The 21,496-nt window shown below is 36.0% G+C and overlaps 1 long non-coding RNA gene across 1 annotated transcript; it reads left to right on the top strand.

Moving 5' to 3' along the window:
- Positions 1–11,788: 11,788 nt before the first annotated feature.
- On the top strand, positions 11,789–21,044 carry LOC122140633. The gene is made up of 3 exons (XR_006157222.1): positions 11,789–12,000; positions 12,381–12,505; positions 20,936–21,044. It is a non-coding gene; the product is annotated as an uncharacterized LOC122140633 (long non-coding RNA).
- Positions 21,045–21,496: the final 452 nt, after the last annotated feature.

Here is a 21,496-nt window from a genome sequence, read left to right as displayed (position 1 = left end):
GTTAACCATGGTGACCTGCAAAGAAACGCGTGCAGCCATCATTGTGTTGCATAAAAATGGCTTCACAGGCAAGGATATTGTGGCTACTAAGATTGCACCTAAATCAACAATTTATAGTTTCATCAAGAACTTCAAGGAAAGAGGTTCAATTTTTGTAAAGAAGGCTTCAGGGCGTCCAAGAAAGTCCAGCAAGTGCCAGGATCGTCTCCTAAAGAGGATTCAGCTCCGGGATCGGAGTGCCACCAGTGCAGAGCTTGCTCAGGAATGGCAGCAGGCAGGTGTGAGCGCATCTGCACGCACAGTGAGGCGAAGACTTTTGGAAGATGGCCTGGTGTCAAGAAGGGGAACCAAAGAAGCCACTTCTCTCCAAAAAAAACATCAGGGTTTGACAGATTGATCTTCTGCAGAAAGTATAGTGAATGGACTGCTGAGGACTGGGGCAAAGTCATATTCTCCGATGAAGCCCCTTTCCGATTGTTTGGGGCATCTGGAAAAAGGCTTGTCCGGAGAAGAAAAGGTGAGCGCTACCATCAGTCCTGTGTCATGCCAACAGTAAAGCATCCTGACACCATGTGTGTGTGGGGTTGCTTCTCATCCAAGGGAGTCACAATTCTGCCCAAAAACACAGCCATACACAGCCGATGAATAAAGAATGGTACCAAAAAACCCTCCAACAGCAACTTCTTCCAACAATCCAACAACAGTATGGTGAAGAAACAATGCATTTTCCAGCACGATGGAGCACCGTGCCATAAGGCAAAAGTGATAACTAAGTGGCTCGGGGACCAGAATGTTGAAATTTTGGGTCCATGGCCTGGAAACTCCCCAGATCTTAATCCCATTGAGAACTTGTGGTCTATCCTCAAGAGGCGGGTGGGACAAACAAAAACCCACTAATTCTGACAAACTCCAAGAAGTTATTATGAAAGAATGGGTTGCTATCAGTCAGGATTTGGCCAAGAAGTTGATTGAGAGCATAGCCAGTCCAATTGCAGAGGTCCTGAAAAAAGAAGGGCCAACACTACAAATACTGACTCTTTGCATAAATGTCATGTAATTGTCGATAAAAGCCTTTGAAACGTATGAAGTGCTTGTAATTATATTTCAGTACATCACAGAAACAACTGAAACAAAGATCTAAAAGCAGTTTAGCAGCAAAACTTTTTGAAAACTAATATTTAGGTAATTCTCAAAACTTTTGGCCACGACTGTATATGTGTGTGTGTGTGTAGATATATATATATATATATATATATATATATATATATATATATATATATATATATATATATATATATATATATATATATATATATATATACACACACACACACACAGGCGCATCTCAATAAATTAGAATGTCGTGGAAAAGTTCATTTATTTCAGTAATTCAACTCAAATTGTAAAACTTGTGTATTAAATAAATTTAATACACACAGACTGAAGTAAAGTCTTTGGTTCTTTTAATTGTGATGATTTTGGCTCACATTTAACAAAAACCCACCACGGTTTATTTTAATCGTACTGTAGTGGGCGTTAATGCTAGGGATGCATATATCGATCAATACTGATGCGAGTATCGTTGAATATTGATACTCAAACAAAATCACTGGTAAATAAAACACACCTAAGTATCAATATTTTTTGTTTATTTAATAAAAAAATGCACTGAATTTGACAATTAACCAATGTTAGCAAATAATTGTGTAGGATCTGAACACATGCAAATGTTGCAATACAGAACCAATCCGTCACAGAGAGCGTTCACTCACTTCTGAGAGTGCATTCCACACAGGGCTGCATTTCCCAAAAGTATCATAAGAAAGCATTAAAGCTTTTGGGAATGGCAGCCTGAACAATGCTTATCAAAGGACAGAAAAAAAATACATATATGTTTGTTTATGTATTTCACAATAAACAAATTGAACTTGTAGCCTACATAGTGTGTGCAATTACATTTATTGAAATTGAACGTTGAAAGATAATATTGATCATGTTCTATTCTGTAATGTTAATATATATTATACACTGTCAGAAAAAAAGGTTGCATTTTATGCATGCAGCAGCCTGTCACTTGCAGTCCCTTATGAACATGAACCATGGTTTTACTAAAGCGACCATAGTTCAACTGAAGTATTTGTAGATTCGAATGATGTAGGGTTGCAAAAAGGCTGAAATTTTCCAGTATATTTAAGAAACATTCCAGAAATTTTGGAAACTTTCAAGGATTTTTGGGAATATTCCAGGGATTTTTTTGAAAAAAGTTTCTCTGGAAACTTACCTTAAATTTTCCATTCCTTTGCAACCCTACCTAGAACATTTATTTTATTGCTTTTTGAATGTATAGATACAGCAGTGTATTTATGAGTTTGTGGGGGGTTTTATTTTGTAATTCAACATCAGACAGTCCTGAAACGACGCAGCTGACACTGTGGGAAGGTGTACTCTCAATCTGAGGTTGAATTGGTCTGTGAAATCTAGAACTTTTATTTTTATAGCTTTTTGAAAGTAGAGACGCATCAGCATATTTATGAGATTTGGGAGGCTCTTATTTTGTAATTCCACATCAGTCCTGAAATGACATAGCTGACACTGTGGGAAGGTGTACTCTCAATCTGATCTTTTATTTTTACAGCTTTTTGAATGTGGAGATACAGCAAATGTATATTCTTGCTTTTATTTTGTAATATGAGTATTGGAGGGCTTTTATTTTTTTATTCAACATCAGACAGTTACGGACTGTGTGTAGGGAAAAAAAAAAATCATGTTCGCTGGAAGACCACTGAATTCAGATCAGTTCTCTGATGGTTTTATCATAATAGGCAGTTTATGCGTGACCCTCGAAATAACGTGGCGGCTAGATTGACTGTGCTTTTCGACTTGGCGGGTGGCTTGACCTTCGAATCTTTTCCATTTGCAAGTAATATATTCACACCTGTCCATTTACAGATCCCCCTCTAATCATCATACATTTTACAGGTAACAAACCAAAGGATGAGGACAGTAGCTTTGCTGTGCCAGCCATGCTAAATACAGGAACATCCTTCATGATGTGCTAGAGAAGCTTGTAAGGCAAGTTGAGAAAAAAAAAAAATTGAACGTAACTTTCTTTCATTTTCACGGATTTTGGGATATTTGTCTATTTTTTGGTAATTGATAAAGTTATGTTTTATTTCCTGTATAGTAGGAATAATAAATGTTTCCAAAAATGTTATCTATTTTTAAAGCCCAGTGTCAGTGAATATGGTATGGTCAGGAATTCTGCTGTTTATAGGAAATCTGAAGGAACATCTCCCAGCTTTCTACTACAATGTTGCCCTGATGACTGAGGTAATTCACCTCTTAGGTGATGCACATGTGGTCAAACGTTTACATACACCTTGCAGAATAAACTGCTTCATCAGAGGAGAAATTGCAATTTTTTTATGATTCTACCTCTTTACCCTCTTACTGCTTAAAATATTAACATTTTGCAGATTCTGCAAGGTATATATAAACTTTGGACTGCAATTGTGTCTAATGCTTTCACTCAACTGAACCATTTATAATGACTGGATATGTTTTATAACAATTGTTCTTCGGGGGTGGGGGTACATTTCCGTTCACACAGACTGTGGGGAGATGGTGTGCAGCTTCATGACGTGTGAAGTTTAGTGCCGATGGAAAGCTTCTGAGACATTGACAGACAGCACTTCCCAGCAAGTTCATTTGGAATTCTTTTTTATTATTATTAATTAATTAATTAATTTATTTAGTCAACTTGCATTCACTAATGCTGGAGTAAGATTTTAGAAGAAAACTTTCGGTCCTGTTTAATGTTGGTGCTACAGTAGGTGGCCAACCAGAGTGTGCTTTCGACCGCCGCATCTGCAAAGTGCATTTGCAGCTTTTGACCGCTGAGTGGTGCTTTAACCACAGGTTATCAAACCAAGGCATCAAAGCACAATTTGGCAAATAGCCATCAGCTTTGCTGTGCCGATGTGTTACATCTGACGGCTGCAGTAGGGGAAAATGAAAGAAAAACACTGTAGTTAAAATATTTAATATTCACAGATGAAAGTTTAGTACTTACGAAGTTGTGTGCGTTTCTTAAAAACGAATTCAAAAAGGATAAATGTCAAGCCTATGTAGTTTAGAGTAAATATACACACAGGCTCACAGTATTACACAAAAATTTAGATTTGAAACATTCACCAGGTTTGCAGTATTATTTATATAATATGAATTATGTTATATTATCCTAAAGAAATGGTAGTTTACTTTTAATCTGTTAATTAAAATGGTAGCATATTTTAGTGAGCTAGGCTACATATGCAATCTATATGCAAAATGTCAATATTCTCATATATAAGGCCTATTTTTGTGACAAGTAAATTTTTAATTTATATATAAAAATCTTTTAATAAAACAGCATGCATTTTTGACATGCACATACTTTGTTAAAATAAAGGACAGGTAATGAATAACAAAGAACTACATGGGGAAAAGATATCTGTTTGTACACTGATTAAGAAATTGTTGCGTGTTTTATTAATTATTTAATTTTAGTAAAACATGAGGCACTGTATAATTTGGCTACCAATATTTAGGCCTAATTAAAACAAGAAACGAATAAAATAAACCTGGCCACGATTTAGCTAAATCATTGAAACTGAAAAGAATGTACGGATAAAAAAAAAATCCTCGCATTTACACTCAAGTTCTCTCATTATAATCAACAAAGTGCACACAATGTAAAAAAGCTTAATTAATTGACAACTTCAGTGATTTTAAAGGGAGCCGCGTTTATTTTATACAGTTTAGGTAAAACAAACAACAACAAAAAAAAACTGCAGTCGCATTTAAATGGAGGAGTGAATACTATTCCTTAATAAAGTACAAGATTTGCGCAGCACGCATGATGCTGAGTGCGATGCGCAACATTTATTCTTATTTGTCTACATATTTTATCTTCATTACAAATCTTGTTTGGTTTTATTTTGTATAATTGCATGTAAAGAAAAAAATTAACTGTAATGCACATGCAAAATGTGAAACTGCAATCTTATTCGCAGTCTATAGCATTTTATAAGTATTTGTACTATAATAGTTAACTTAACCTGCTTTGTATCTTCATTATTTAATGCAAAAGAGATTTATTAAAAGAAGTTCATGAGGCAAATTATAGGCATGCATCCGTTTAATCTTGATCAAGAACAACTAATAATCAATCATTTGGAGCAACATCGGTGTTAGATCACTTAAACGTCAAATTGCCTTCAATTTACAGGTTATAACTGCATCTATTTCGGTTGTAGACTTGTGAACCTAAAAGAAATGTGCTCTACTATTCATATTCAAGTGTTTGTGCGGAAAATTATTAATGCACTTTTCTTTACAGGGAGGCACCCTCTTGATCGCTAGAATTTTTTCCTGATAATGAAATAACTTAAAATTGGGGTGCCTCAAGTACATGAAAAATATATCAACAGAAAGCTTGAAATGTTTACTTTCAAACAAACCAATTTAAAACGAAAGCAAATACTCCGTGATTATGTAATCTGTGAAGGTTGTATTTCTCTCTAAAGTTGCGTCCATGTGGAGAGAGTCAGCACCGTGAATGTCATCTTGCAGGTGACAAGAAAACATCAGTTTATTAATAAATAATTAAAATGTCTCCTTTTTCACAATTATTAGGCTACTTCTGCCTGTGCTTTACAAACTTAATGCACGTGCTTGAGCGCGGAATATATTAAGGCTCATTGTTGATTAGGCTGTGTTAATTTAATATAAACGTGCAATTAATTGAATAATGACCTAAATAAACGACTACTAGAAACTAAAAAACTCTTACGTGGGGGGCAGCCCTATTAAATTCCCTCTAGACATCTTTGTTAAAGTTTTTAAAGCATTTTATACACGTTTGCACAAATACTGCTTTTAGAACGGTCCGTAACGGAGAGATGACACATCCTTAACATTGATTTTTGAAAATTTAAAATAAAATTGATAGGCCCATTTTTATTTTTTGTGAATTGTCAACCCTTTTCCATTCTGCAGATATTGTTGCTTCTGGTTTGTGCATTATAAATCACAGAAAGTCTACAAAATATGTTGTCTCCCAAAAACTCGGGTCTTATTTGTCAGACACTTTGCCTAAACCTGCTCTGCAAGTTTGAAACGCTCATCAGATATTCTCCATATGAAAGAGCAAGAGATTCACACCTTTTTTAAAACCCCCACAAGCTATAAAGAACTACCCCCAAACCTCAACCTCTTCCAGCTGGACTAAATCCAGTCACACTGTTGCTTAGTGTAAAAAGGACATGGCTCTATCTAAAAGAAAACAAAGTGGTGTAACATAAACCAGCAAACTGCAGAATACACACATCTGTATTAATCATATTATATATTATTTTATTATTATCAAAAAAAAAAAAAAAAAAAACACCACAATCCAGAATTTCTGAAATCACTGACTACCTTCTACCACTGGACTATGGATTGATTAACTTGACAAACCAAACTTCCCTTTTCCATTGTGTGCAAGACAGATGTGCTCTTCATTCATCTCACTTCGCTATAATAAAAGCGTGTATTAACTTCCACTCTCTGCACAAACGCTTAGATATACCTCTAACAGTACACTTTTAAATGTTTAGACTAACACTGTAAAATGCTTTAAGCATTCTATATGTACAGATTTTATTTTAAGCAAGTCGTGATGATTTGCGAAGGCTAAATTGGTCAAACGTGATCAACTCAGAATTTTAAAAAGAAAGTTCCAAACATTTTTCTAAATTAATGAATAATGAAACAATAAAAAAAATAACTTTTCAATTAAAAACAAAACTGAACAATTTTAATGGCGAGAGAAAAAAAGAGACACGGGCTCCAGTCGGACTCGGGCCGAGGATACCGGTAATCTGTTGGCCAAAGGCTGCTATAGGGCTTAGGTTTGAGGCCCGTGCAGGGCTCTGCCTGATTTCTGTGTTTGGAAACGAATGTTGTGAGTCAGGGGTTGTTTTCTAATTAAATGACAAATCTTAAGTTGTATTGTGTTGTCTAATTCATTTATTATTATTATTTTTATTATTTGTTTACATTTTATGGATTCCCCCAATCTCCCACACAGCCAAATTCTGTAATAATACAAAACCGTATTATTTATTTATTTATTTTAAATGGATTAATTATTATTTTAACATTTTTATTAATACAAAGGACCGATAAAAAGTGATACATTTCTTAATTCGTGGACATAATTTTCGGCATGTCATGGGCTCTGTATATGGGAATAAAATGTGTTAAAAAAAGGCCAGATAACGAATAAATATGTGTGACCTCCTGAAATAAATAAGCAAATTATTAAATGTAAGTTTCAAGCCTTTCATAATTTGTGATATTAATGTGACTATAATGCCAAAATATGTGTTAGAACTAGGCCTAGCCTATAACACGCAACAATAAGTCACTCAAAAATATCACTCAAAAGTTAAACTAATTGCAATTAATGTAAATTTAAACTAATATATTTGAAATTCAGTACAAATAATATGCATTTATGTGGTCGAAAACATTACATTTAATTCACACTTAAGTGTATTGTTAACTGACATTAAAGTATATTTTAGTAGTACACTTTAACCATATTTTAAAGACACTAAAAGCAATTATGAACATATAATTGTACATATAAAGATGTACTAAAAAGTCCCACTTAAGTGGTTTTAAAAATCACTCAAAAGTTTATTGCATTTAATATAACTTTAAAATGTGATACATTAGAAATTAATTACAAATACAATGTACTTAAGCGGCAAAAATAACATTAAATTTGCACTTGTGTGTTCTTTTAAAGTATATTATTTCTGCAATAAGTACACTTTATAAAAGTATACTTAAGTGCACTTCTTTTTCACAAGGGCAACTAGACAACAGTTGTGTGAACTTTTTTTAAATTGAATATGTGGAAGAAAGTGTTTAATGTTCTGTTGGGATTTAAAGGGTTTCTGTTGTCTTAGTTTGGTGGGCTCCCATTGTGCTGAAGAGCCTGTGTTTAGGGCGACGATGGACCAAAATCATTGATGTTATAATGAATATTTCTTTATTTAAAATCAGTAACTGTGTAGTTGCTAATGCAGTGATGTATATCATACGTCATTATGTGTCAGGAAGGTTGCACTCCAGACTGATGTGAATGTGCTCAGGAACGTTTGCAGAGGCTCTGGATTACAGTAATGTTGTAAATAATGTTCAGTTTCTTGCACAGAACAATCACTTCACATCATAAGACGTCAATGTATTGTCAGTAGGCATGCATATCAATTTTTTTTCTCTCTCTCTCTCTTTCTCAAGTGACGGTTATGATCACACCCCCTCTATGTTTAATCCTCTAAGGTATTTTGTTGTTTTTAGCACAGTATGCCTTTATGTTACTTTCACAATTGTGAAGGCCTCACCTTGCTCTCAAATCACAAGCAAATCAAAGCAATCAAAGTAAATATCAATAATGTAATTATTTGTCACTTTCTATTTTGCAATAGACCTCCAAAAGGCAAACTCTGCATGTGGTTCTGCACTGATAAAAATTATTCAGTGGTGAAGTAAATAATATGGAAAAACAAAAGTAATTTCTATATTAAATAATTTAATTCAGGCAAGAGAGCAACTTCTATATCAGTACTCAATTCAAACTTGTAGAAATAAAAGTTTGAACTTTTAAGTATATTTTACTTGGAACTGTTTGTTATGTTTTACTGGTGTTCCCATCATGCACTGGGGCTATGAATAATCAATAAGCTTGAATTTTTCACTGTTTTTGAGTTGTATTTACACTGTAACTGGAAAAATTTAGTGTTTACTATTGTCCTCTTTTCATTATCGACATACTATTTTCCTGTTTAATAGGCCTACTGTAAAGCTGCTTTGGCACGATCTGTACTGTATAAAGAGTTATATAAATAAAGGTGACTTTACTGTTTTATGGTTGCTTTTGTTGTTAGATTTAGAATCTTGCTATTTTGTGACATCTCAGGTTCATTCTTTACTCAAAATGACCTGTTCATTCTCAAACACTATCCACTGATTGTTACTGTGTATATTGTACTGACGTCTCTGTGTTCATTTGATTATTAACTATATTGTGTAGACATATCTTAGAAAGTGTAACAGGCTGTCTACTGCTTTGTTTATTTAGATGTTTCTAAGTGAACCATAAGCTTTAATATCATGGTTTTTTTTTTCAGTGCTACATTGTTAAAGTAAAGTTTACAAATTATGATTAAGTAGAATATACTTGAGTATTGCAGAGTAAACTTCAAATAATTAAGTAGAAATTACTTAGCAAACTCTAACTGGCCAAGTTAAATTAAGTACATTTTACTTAACATCATGGAGTGATCCTCAGTGACACTAAAGGCGGGCGTACACGGTGCGAATTCGGATGGTCGGAAGATCGTATGTCCACGCACACGTCACGAATGAGTTTATCTAAAAATCGTACGGACGAGGTGGTATACAACACGATTTTATGACCTGCCAATTTCCGAAGCAATCGCACGAAGTTGACAGGTGCGTTCAACTTGAAGCAGCGCTGCACAGAATGATCACCGTATGACATCAAAGTACCGCGAGAGCGATAAGAGAGCACACAGATCCAATGCATTCGAATCGCTCTCGCGGTACTTTGATGTCATACAGTGATCATTCTGTGCAGCGCTGCTTCAAGTCGAACGCACCTAATATAACTGCTCTCCCGCTCTCATAACTGCATATTAAATATTGATACGAGCCGTGACTGTTTCCTACACATACAGGTTCTTTTTCAGCAACAGGAAACCAGGACGTCTGGTCACCTTAGTGTGTGTGTGTGTGTGTGTGTGTGTGTTCTTGTATATGGTTTATGGGGACACAAATGCCTATAATGACATGGGTATTACAACGTAAACATGGTTTATGAGGACACCTCCTATGCCCTCGTAAACCAAATGGCTTAAAAAAAAAAAAAAAAAAACGGTGTTTTTTAAAAACGGTGAAATTTTAAACATGCATTTTCTGTGATGGATAGAGGTAGTGTATGGGGATAGAATATACAGTTTGTACAGTATAGAAAACGTTACGTCTAAACTACATATTCGTGTGTGTGTGTGTGTGTGTGTGTGAGAGAGTGAGTGAATGAGTGAGAGTGAGTAAGTGAGTGAGAGAGTGAGTGAAATAAAAAGACATTGGAATACATTGCTAGAAACATCATACAGCACTCGCTGTTCCTGTCAGACTTCAGATTCCACCGAGTTTATCCTCTTAGTCAATAGTCCACATTCGCTGTGGCGCTGCCGTCTTCGTCTTTCTTCTTCTGTGGTTTTCCTAGTTCGTGATTGGTCAACTTCAGATAAATCAACAAATCGGCTCGTTCAACAGCACAAATGGCACGAATTCAAACCGATAGCTCACAAACTTTTTAGACATGTTTAAAAATGATCGGGAGGTCGGGAAGTGCTCGTAAGGCACTCTGCTCGGCTCGTAATTCCTTGCATATGATATGAGCCGCGACCATACGAGCACACACGATTTCCACACGATGGAAAAAAATCGCATGCGAACTAGTAAGACATAAAAAACCCCACCACACACAACCGCCTTAATACTGGTGACGTCTGTAAGGACCACCCATTAGCCCATAGACACAACGAAAAAAAAAAAGATAAATGATTTGGTTCCAGAGTCAAAATAAACTACTACTACTACTATTACCACCTCAACTAAAATAAACAAAAATCTATATTTAAATCTTAAACATAACCAATAATTCTGAATTACAAAATGATAATTACCTTTTTGAAAAATATTGTTAGCTGCTGCTAGCTTGAGGTACTTTTTAAATATAAACTCCAAATATTTTTATGCAACCATCTAGTTAGATTACATTTGATGGAAAAACAAAGGATGTGATGTTCAGAATCAGAACAGAGTAAATATAGTAATTATGATAGTGTATATTTTATTGTTTTACAGACTAGGTTTGGAAGAAAAAAAAAGTTATTCTGAAAATATAATTATTCTTTCCTTATTACATGTACTCCCTAACTACATTCTCATATTATACCATGAATCTGTTTTCTCCAAGGTACGTTTCCAGTGTAAGCTTTACAGTGAAAACTTTTACATCACTCTTGTCTAGTAGTCCATAGCAACAAAAAAAACATATCTTAACTCCATCTAGTAGTTATTTTGGCAAAAACAGTAGGGGTGTTTTCCCCCACTCTAGAAATCTTGAAATAAAAAGGTATTTTTTATTACACTGTATAGAAAATTGGACAGATGGTGGAAGTTAAAAGGGGTTTCGGTCTTCAGGAAGTGGCAGTCTCAGAGAAAATGGAGCTGGATCAGATCCTGCTGTAGTTTCAGAAGCACTGGCGGTCTCAGATACAGTGGGAAAAAAAGAAGGCATAAATTATAATCTAATCAATCTAGTTCATTTTTATCCATATAATGGTTACTGCAATTAAAAATGGTTTGTTACACATTGTTTGGAATATAAGTAATACTTTTCTCTCATGTATAGATTTCTTTTCAATTATTATATATAACAATTATAATAAAGTTTTCTAGTGTGTTTATGTGTGTTTATATAATATATAATATATAATATGAAATAAAATGTACATGGTTAGTAACTGTGGAAATGCATCATCATTCGTGATTTAAGACAGCAGTGTGAACGGGACTTTTATTTTGCGTTTGTGCTGTGACGTCATAAAGCTGCGCCGCGCTCCTGCATATATTTTGATTCAACTGAAGTCAGGTTTGTGGTTTTACGCATTTAAAGATTTTAAACCAATGCAAACTGTAATATTAATCTAATGGTTTTTACAAGCTTTGTAAAATAAATAGATCATTATTAAATGTAACGTTTAATGTTTTATTTAACGTTATTTTTGTGAGTAAAGCGCACCTGCACACGAGAATCAGAAAAGACGCGTCTCCTTTTGCTCCTTTAATGCAAAGTGAAAACGGATTCAGGTACTGGAAAGTGATGAGAGAAACTGAGTTTTTAGAAACAAGTCATTCTTAAATGATTTACTGTTTTGAATCGCTGCTCGATTCACCTGCTGCTCGAAACAACAAACCAAAACATGAGACTTTTACAAACAACTGCAAACGTTTTCATGACCGTTCAATCTGATTAAATAAGATTTACAAATAATTGAATTCAAAACAGTAAAACATAAACCTAAATATTAACTATATCTATGATAAGGCAAATTTTTTTTTTAATCAAGTGATTTAAGGCAAATAGCAGTTACTGAACTTGGGAGCTGATTGAGAAGCACCCAGAGATTTCGTTTTCATTAATTTTTCTCTTTTTTTTTTTATTAATTATTCTCATCTTAAACACACAGATAAACTAAACTGAGATCCATGTGACACACTATTATAAAGATGGCGTTTATTAAAGAGGAGAGTGAAGACGTAAAGATTGAAGAAACATTCAGAGTCAAACTTGAAGATACTGAGATACAGACAGGTTGGTTTTTATTCTCAAATCTGAACTCATTTGATCCTCATTAAAATGTCCTGTACATATATTTTTATAGAATGTCATCTGTGTCCTGTTTAAAGAGGTTTTATTTGGCGCCCATGGACTGACATTGAGATCACATGACCAGACAAACACTAAAGGTGCGTTCATGCCATAATATCGGAATTCCAGTAATTACGAGATTCCAACTTGTAAAAAGCATTCACGTCCTCGTAAAACTCGTAATTACAACTTGTGAACCAGGAGTTTTCTGAGAGCTGCAACTTGTACCACCTGACCACCGCAGGTTCTTTTTTTAGGTTTTTAGGTTCTTTCTAAAATAGAATTGTGTCACTGAGTGGTTAGCACAAAAACTACGTGGAAAAGATTTTTATTGCATCGCGTGACATCTGGTTGGCACCGCCCCACCCCAAAAAATATTCATGTTCAATCAGTGAAAGCAGTTTAACCTTCTGTTTATTCAGCTGCAGCCATAAGGATTTCCTGGAATGACGTGCATTTTCTTTCTTCTGCGGAGCAGATTTGGAGTTTTAGCATTAGAGCGCCCTCTGGCCTTCGGATGGAGCAGTATTTACTACTGACCAAGAACCCTGCTTCACTGACAAGTGAAGCACATGTAAAAAAAAAAAATCACAGCCTTTGCCCAATCGCGATTGCAGTTTAATTTTGATGAATTGTGCAGCCCAAGTAGGGTGACCACCTTATAATAAGCCCAAGGGGGGACAAGGGGTATGTTTCTGAGGGACAGTGTGGGACACTGCCTGGCAGGGCGGTGCCCCCACCCCACGGGCAGACTCACTGATAGTGGTTTACCCATTTCTAGCACATACCACTTTACATTGTATATTAACATGCCCTATTCCCTAAACATGTGTAATTGCTGATGTATGCTCATGATAGGGCCAACCAATGTGTATTTTTTTCTAAATAAAGATCATAATATTTTGAACATTCAATGAATTGACAGATGCACTTCCACTTACGATTTACTTTAGCTATTTAATTTTATTTATTTTTCATTACGAATTTATTCACTTTAATAAATTATAATAAAAAATTCAGGATAACAGAATTGTAGTTGCTCAACACCACAGGAACAGTTAACAAAAAAAAAGTCTTAACTCACAACTCCGAGAGGTTCACGGAACGAGAAGGGGGATAAGAATGGTGAATTATTTGCAATGTTAGTAAGGCAGGTGCAGGAAAAAAAAAAAACTTAATTCAGTGTTCTAGGGACACCTTAGGACAGAGGAGTGCAAACCCATCACCATCACAAGGTGCACCATACAAAAAGGTGCCAAGATAAAATCCTATGCAAACACATGACATATTTTGACCTAAAAGGCTACTGTTTCCTAAAAGTGACACATTTGCACCTCTGTAGAACTTTATCTTAGACAAATGGGGTCTTACATAACTAGGTTTCTTACCTTCAGGTTTCTACTTGAACTTAATTTCTTGTGAGATGCGTACAGCATTGAGGAAACATGCTTCTCTTTTTTCTACGTAGTGTCTGTGTCGTTTGACATCGTATTCCCCTCCATGTCCGATTGAGAAGGACGTTTTTGCTAAGGTCACATAAAAAGCCCTCTCGGTATCCCCTTCAACACCTTAGTCAGCCACAAATATTCATTTTCCCGAGTCTTTCTTGTACCCACACCTTCTGTTTTTTCAGCTGCAGCCATGGGGGTTTCCTGGAATGACTCAGTCTCTTTCTCCATTTTTTCGAATTTGGAAGCGTGCATCTAAAAGTTCCTTCCCCAGTGTGTCCTGGTATGCACGTGGATGTGCAGTATTTCATTGACAACAACGAAAAAGTTGACAACAACCTAGTCAAGCACATGTCAAAAATAGGGGTGGGTGTGTGCAACGGTAGCCTTTGCTGAACTGTCCAGTAATTTTTCGTTTAATTGCCTGGGGCCCGAGTCTATAGAGCGACCAACTTTTTTTTTTGAGCAAGCATTAGATGCGTGCACACGGTCTCCCATTTGCGGGACGCAGTGAATTGGGCTTCAAACGCTGTGCGCGCACAACAAAAGCTAAAAAGAGACGGGTGGTCACCCTAAGCCCAAGTCTAAAGAGAATGTGAACAGTTAGGAAAGAAATCAGATCTTGCAAAGTATTCATACCCCTTCATTTTTTCCACATTTTATTATGTTGCTGCCTTATGATAAACTTCTTTAAATTATTTTTTTCTACACAATACACCATTCTGACAAAGCAAAAACAGAATTGCCACAACTTAGTCAAATTTTTTAAAAATAAAAAAACTGAAATGAGTTCATTGCATAAGTATTCATACCCTTAACTAAATATTTAGCTGAAGCACCTTTACAGTCTCAAGTCATTTTTGTTTGATGTGACAAGCTTTGCTCATCAGCATTTGGCACTTATCTGCCATTCTTCACCTCGCCTCTTCACCTCTCAAGCTTTGTCAGGTTGGATGGGGGCAGGTGCACATTTTCAGGTTTCTCCAGAAATATTTGATTGGGTTCAAGCTCCGGATCTGGCTGGGCTACTCAAGGACATTCACAGAGTTGTCTATAAGCCACTCTTGCTTATAGACAACTTGGGTATGAATACTTATGCAATGGAATGATGTGTTTTTTATTTTTATACATTTGCAAAGATGTTAAAAGCCTGTTTTTTTTTGCTTACAATTAGGTGTATAAGTGTAATTGTTATGATTTTTTTTTTTTTTTATTTATTAAATATAACTTATTATCTAAAAAATGAAGGGGTTTGAATACTTACAAAATGTGAAAAAAATATAAAAGCAACACAAATACATTAACAAACCAACGAACATTAATTCATGTGAAGACTATGCAGTGTTTTAGTTTTATATTTGATTTTCTGTATTGTTTTTTACTTGAATGCTACTGTTAAATATAATGTAAACCTGTCTGAAAGTTAACACACTTTGTATCTTTGTTCTTTTTAGATTTGTGACATTAGCTTTTTATGTAATTCTAAAAACACTGACTGGTCACCTTCAGAAGTTGTGAAACACACACATTTGGTTTATAATCATTTTTAGTTTTTAAATATAATTAAAATTGATTTCACACACTTTTCTGGATGCATGGGAACCCTAGCCAATACCTGCTAGATTTGAACGCCAGTTGCCAAAGATAATACCTTCTAAAATTTTCCAAATCTGCTATATAACTCAAGTACCCGAAAATCGCTGTGTTCCTGGATGGTATTTTTATAATATAAATACATGTCACTATAAACAACAAAGTATGGTCATTTCCAGAAATTTTTTTTTCATAATTATGATTGCCAATTTACCATATATATATTATTTTAGATGCACAATAGTCATACATGACACAAAGAACAATAAATGCATAAAGCTTGTTTATTTTGGAAAGAATAAAAAGGATTAAAGATACAAACAGTGCCTAAGGCACTTCTTTATTTTGCTGCTGCTGTTGTTTGTTTCATTAATATTAACCACCACTACCACCTTTCATTTTCAATGCGGAAGTAAGCCCGCTTTCTGTGAATGTGCAAAGACTTCCTGGGTCATTAGCTGCTCTAGGGAAATAATGAGAAGAGTTGTAGATAAGCCACTCTTGGCTTATAGACAACTAAGAATACTGTTGCAAAGTGGCAATAACTAAAACTGTTTGCACTACAACCATAGGGTTCTAATTAAGATAAGACATTAAATGGTATGATAATATGGTAAGACACAAGCCAGTTTGCAATTCAATCAAGCAGCAAAACCACAGCTGTTTTTGTACAGCTAAATACACTTTTTTTAAGACATATAACTGATTACATGAATTACTCGCCAAGAAACGGACTTTTGGAAAGTGACAAAACAGAAATCCAGAGTCAGTCGCCTGACTCAATCGAGTTATCTTTCATGTTACAGCTACTACGCATTATTAAACCCTTTTTTTACAATCCACCATGTCATAATTTTTATTTTGTCTTCATCCAGGGGGTATCGTTTCTTAACCAATCTAATGTATTAACTTTAAAAGGTAGGCTACTGCCCACTGAAAACTGTGCAGATATAGCCTATATCAACAACACAGTCGTGAACAAATTAAACCAGTGTGAACAAACACACTAGCCAAAGATGCCGTTTCATTGCAATAATATCAGAGGCGTCTGATAAAGACCCGCAAGCAATTGATTTTGTTGGTCATTCGAACGGAGTTCAAATCCAACTTTTGCCACAACTTGTTTTTCTCTTTTTTTCCATTTCACATATCAGATTGCAGAACGGCCATTTATTTTCTATAAAATGAAGGAAATATTTGAAAAGTGGAAATAAACACAGTCATTAATAATAAAGAATTTTTATGGGGTAAGGGTCATGGGCAGGGCAACCATTGTTACATGGTGGGCACAGAGACCCACCCACTTTTAAGACAATGATATTGGAACCCACTCACTTTTTTACCATCTGGCAATTCAGTGCATATGTTTGTGCACTTTTCAGAGAGAATGTCAGTCAAATCTAGTCCCACTTAGGAATGCCCTATAAATTAAAGACTTTCTCATTCCGCAATTTAGCTACAGCCTTGACTTTCGTGCTGGCTGCTTCGTTCAGATAATACATTACCACTGGTTCATCAGAAGTCATATACACTGAACAAAATTCTAAACGCAAAACTTTTATTTTTGCCCCCATTTTTCATGAGCTGAACTCAAAGATCTAGACGACATTTTCTTGTACACAAAAGGCCTATTCTCCTCAAATGGTGCACCATTTAGAGTGGCTTTTATTGTGGCCTCAGACTAAGGCACCACCTGGTTGCAATACATCATTGCTGTCTAATCAGGCATCTTGATATGACACCTGTGAGGTGGATGGATTAATCTCTGAAAAGGAGAAGTGGCTCACTAACACAGATTTAGACAGAATTTGTGAACAATATTTGAGAGAAATTGGGCCTTTTGGTGTGAAAAAGTCATAGATAAGCCTAAGTCAAGTGTGAACAACACAACATTTTCCCAAAGATGTTCAGCTCATCAATAATGGGGGCAAAAACAAAAGTGTTTATAATTTTGTGTGTAAAGTACTCCATTTCTTGTTTTCATTACTCATTCCTGCTGCACTCCCCGCGTTACACAGCAGGATAAACAAAGCATCTTAGCATCTCTGCTGCTCAAGTGGGTCTGGCATTGGTTTTCTCAGATAGTCACTAAAACAATTGCTATTTGGAAGTAATGTTCATCATTTAGTCACCCATTGCTTTTAAGCGGCGGGCACAAGTCTTTGTTGCATGCATGGAATTACACACCCACTTAAGACTTATGCTATTGTTCAACACCAAACGGGAATATCTGCGGTTCTGGCGCGATGTGATTTCAATTTAAAGTCAATGTAAAGACGCGTTTCACCGCGCGTCTGAGGTCTGCCCGGCGCAAATGAACTGTTTCCGCGTCGCGCGGTAGACAGCGACTTTGGCGCTGCCAGTTCACGCCATTGAGTGTCCTTCGCGAATGGTGCTTTTAATACAATCTGAACAAAATTCTAAACGCAACACTTTTGCTTTTGCCCTCATTTTTCATGAGCTGAACTCAAAGATCTAAGACATTTTCTATGTACACAAAAGGCCTATTTCTCTCAAATTGCACATTTTAGAGTGGCCTTTTATTGTGGCCAGACTAAGGCACACCTGTGCAATAATCATGCTGTCTAATCAGCATCTTGATATGCCACACCTGTGAGGTGGATGGATTATCTCTGCAATGGAGAAGTGCTCACTAACCCAAATTTAGACATGATTTGTGAACAATATTTGAGAGAAATGGGCCTTTTGTGTACATAGAAAAAGTCTTAGATCTTTGAGTTCAGCTCATGAAAAATGTGGGGCAAAAACAAACAGTGTTATAATTTTGTTCAGTGTAAAGTAAACTCACATTTCGTGTTTTTCATACTCATGCCTGCTGCACTCCGCGACACACAGCAGGATAAACAAAGCATCTTAGCAATCTCTGCTGCTCAAGTGGGTCTGGCTGTGTGCTCAGATAGTCACTAAACAATCTGCTATTTAAGTAATGTTCATCATTTGTTCACCCATTGCTTTTAAAGGCGTCACATAGTCTTTGTTTGCAGCATTGAATTACAGTTACACTTATGCTGTGTTCACACCAAACGGGAATAGAGCGTCTGGCGCGAATGATTTCAATGTTAAGTCAATGTAAAGACGCGTTTACCGCGCGTCTGGAGGTCTCGCGGCGCAAATGAGGTGTTTAGCGTTTAGCGCGGTAGACGCGAATTTGCGCGCCAAGTTCACGCGCAGAATTGAGTGTCTGGCGCGATATGGTGCTTTTGTGCATTTATGTGTTTGACGCGGCGAATTCGCGTCTGCCGCCGAGTTGAAAAAATTTGAACCGTTTGCCGTCAATTCGCGCCCGCGTTAACCAATCAGGAGCCTGCTCAGGAGTCACTCATTCAACATGGAGAAACGACTGATGTTGTCAGTGAGCAGTCACCTGGAGCTATATGATGAAAGTTCACATTTCTATAGAGACAGGAATAAAAAGGACCTATATATAATATATTATATATAATATATATATATGGTCCATATATATATATCATAAAACATATTAATAGATTAATTGAATAAAGGCCAAAGATAAGATTTACCCCAAATGAATTATATTTTATCTTGAACCACTGAAGAGACATCAGAGCCAGCGGCAAATGTCAGAAGGTCTAGCTGAGAGCTCGTATGGAGCTCTTCTCCGAAAATCGGCTAAACACATTTTTAAATAGACGCTGTCTTTATAAATAAACCGCATATTTGAGTTTAAAAACAACTACATTCTCGCCTGAAACACTTTTAAAACTACATTTCATGACACGACAATCTTTTGAAAATTATCCGAATAAAAATGGTTGGTTGAAAATGCCTGCGTGAACTCAGCTGGCAGATGCCAGCCCCATGACGCGAATTCGCATTCTGTTGTGAAGTTAATTTCACACCGCGAATGATCTCAAAATGTTCAAGCGGCAAACTAGGCGCGGTTAGACGCGAATTTGACGCTCTATTCACGTTTGGTGTTGAACACCGCATTATACTATGTTGTTATTACGCAAACAGTTATCTGATGTTTTTGCTAGGCTAGATACGGTACATCCTTTATTTTAATTTTTTTTTTTTCTAAACACCAAACAACATACTAGATTTTTCTTTCTTTGTTAATTTTTGGGAAACCTTGCCAGGTATGTGGTAAACGTTTTAGGCTGTAAAAGCAATTGACCTATAGGTAAGCACTGCCCCCCTTAGTTACTGTTGCGAACTCAGACAAACAAATGGAATTGCTAACTGTTTTACAATGACAGCTGTCAGTGTGAAAACCTTGTCCCTATATCTTTTTGATACATTTTGGACACAGAAGGACCACCATCAAGTGGGACTTAATATACCATGGAGGGATATATAAAAGATTTTAAAATAAATATGGGGGTATTAATTTGGAAAAAAGCGAGGGTTTACAGATCACAATGCAGCGGGAGAAGCCTAATGTATGTCATCACGATCGCATCAACGACATCGGTTCAGAAACCAACATAAATTAATTTTACAGTAAAGTTTAATGAGAGATCTCATTTAGTGTTTTTGCCCTCACTGTACAAGCCACGGAAAAGGTCCGCTGTAATTTAGCAAGGGTTTTTTTCCCCAAATCTCCACTAAATGTTTTATGCTCTGCCTTATCAGACTTTGACCAATTCAGTTAGATGAAAATGTAGACTATTTATTTTTTATAGAGTATGCATTACTCTATTCAAATTCAGGGCAAAACATCAAGTTCAAACTTTCAACTTTTGAACGGAGTGAAAATCAAAAGTCAGATCAGCTCATTTTTTTGTCGCTCATTCACTACCCACCTAATCTGAGGCCCCCATTTTGATCGGATTCTGATCAGATTTGAAGGAGTAGCTAGAAAAAATGTATTGAAACACTGGTTGACTACTGTAATTGGACAAAGTCTATATAAAATGTAAAAACTATAGACTAAAAGTGAAAAGTTATCAAAAAAAAAATTTAATTTGCATGAACTGGGTGACATTATAAAGTTAGGATTTATATTACTTCATTTAGGACCACACCAGTCAGGTATTAGATTTGATCATTTTGAAAAGTTATAGTTCATAAGAAGCTTTCCATAAACCCCATCTAGAGGAATAAGAAGAAAAAGAAAGCCAACAGATACAAAAGGGATTACAACACAGTCTGTCCTTGGCCCCTAATAAACACAAAATAGTAATGAAGTTTAATATGCAATATAATATCAATATAATCAGACTACATTTCATTTGATAATGGGTAGGGGACACTGGCCCCAAAAACTTTGAGAATAACAATGTTTTGATGTCTGTCGTTTTGTGCCATTAAACTGGGGCTAACTTGTATTTGTCTCTTTTCACCTCAGACCTGGTGGCCTTGAAAGAGGAGAGTCCAGAACTGAATAATGTGAAAGAAGAGAAGCATCTGTATGAGAAACATCATAATTTTATAACTGCAAACCAATATTTTAGTTGGTGTTCAGGACTAAAAGGTCTTTCCTCACGAAAAAGAGCTCAACGACTAGGTTAGATGTATTTCAACTGCCAAACAGTGTGGAAAGAGTTTCACTAAAAAGGAAACCTTGATGGCCACATGAGGGGTGCACTGGAGAGAAACCTCACATATGCCCTCCAATGCGAGAAGAGTTTTACATCAAAGAGAACTTAATGTCCACATGAGATCACACTGGGAGGCAACCTTCATCCTGTCCTCTGTTGTGGCCGCGTTATCCCCGTTACCGGACCCTGCCGTCCCTCCCCTGAGGCAGTTCCCACTAGAACACGCAGTCAGTGTCTACAGTGTGACTTAGTTTACCCTCCCCCCACAAACTTAACCCCTCATTGCCCACTCATCTGTGCCCCGAAATCCGTGTGATGTGCGGTGTGCACCCCCCTAGACAATTTCAAAAAAATCATTTTGTATCCCT

Source organism: Cyprinus carpio, chromosome A4 (genome assembly GCF_018340385.1).
Source record: "Cyprinus carpio isolate SPL01 chromosome A4, ASM1834038v1, whole genome shotgun sequence".
Taxonomy (NCBI): domain Eukaryota; kingdom Metazoa; phylum Chordata; class Actinopteri; order Cypriniformes; family Cyprinidae; genus Cyprinus; species Cyprinus carpio.
The sequence above is the reverse complement of the archived record's forward strand: the minus strand, read 5'-3'. Positions and strand labels throughout refer to the sequence as shown.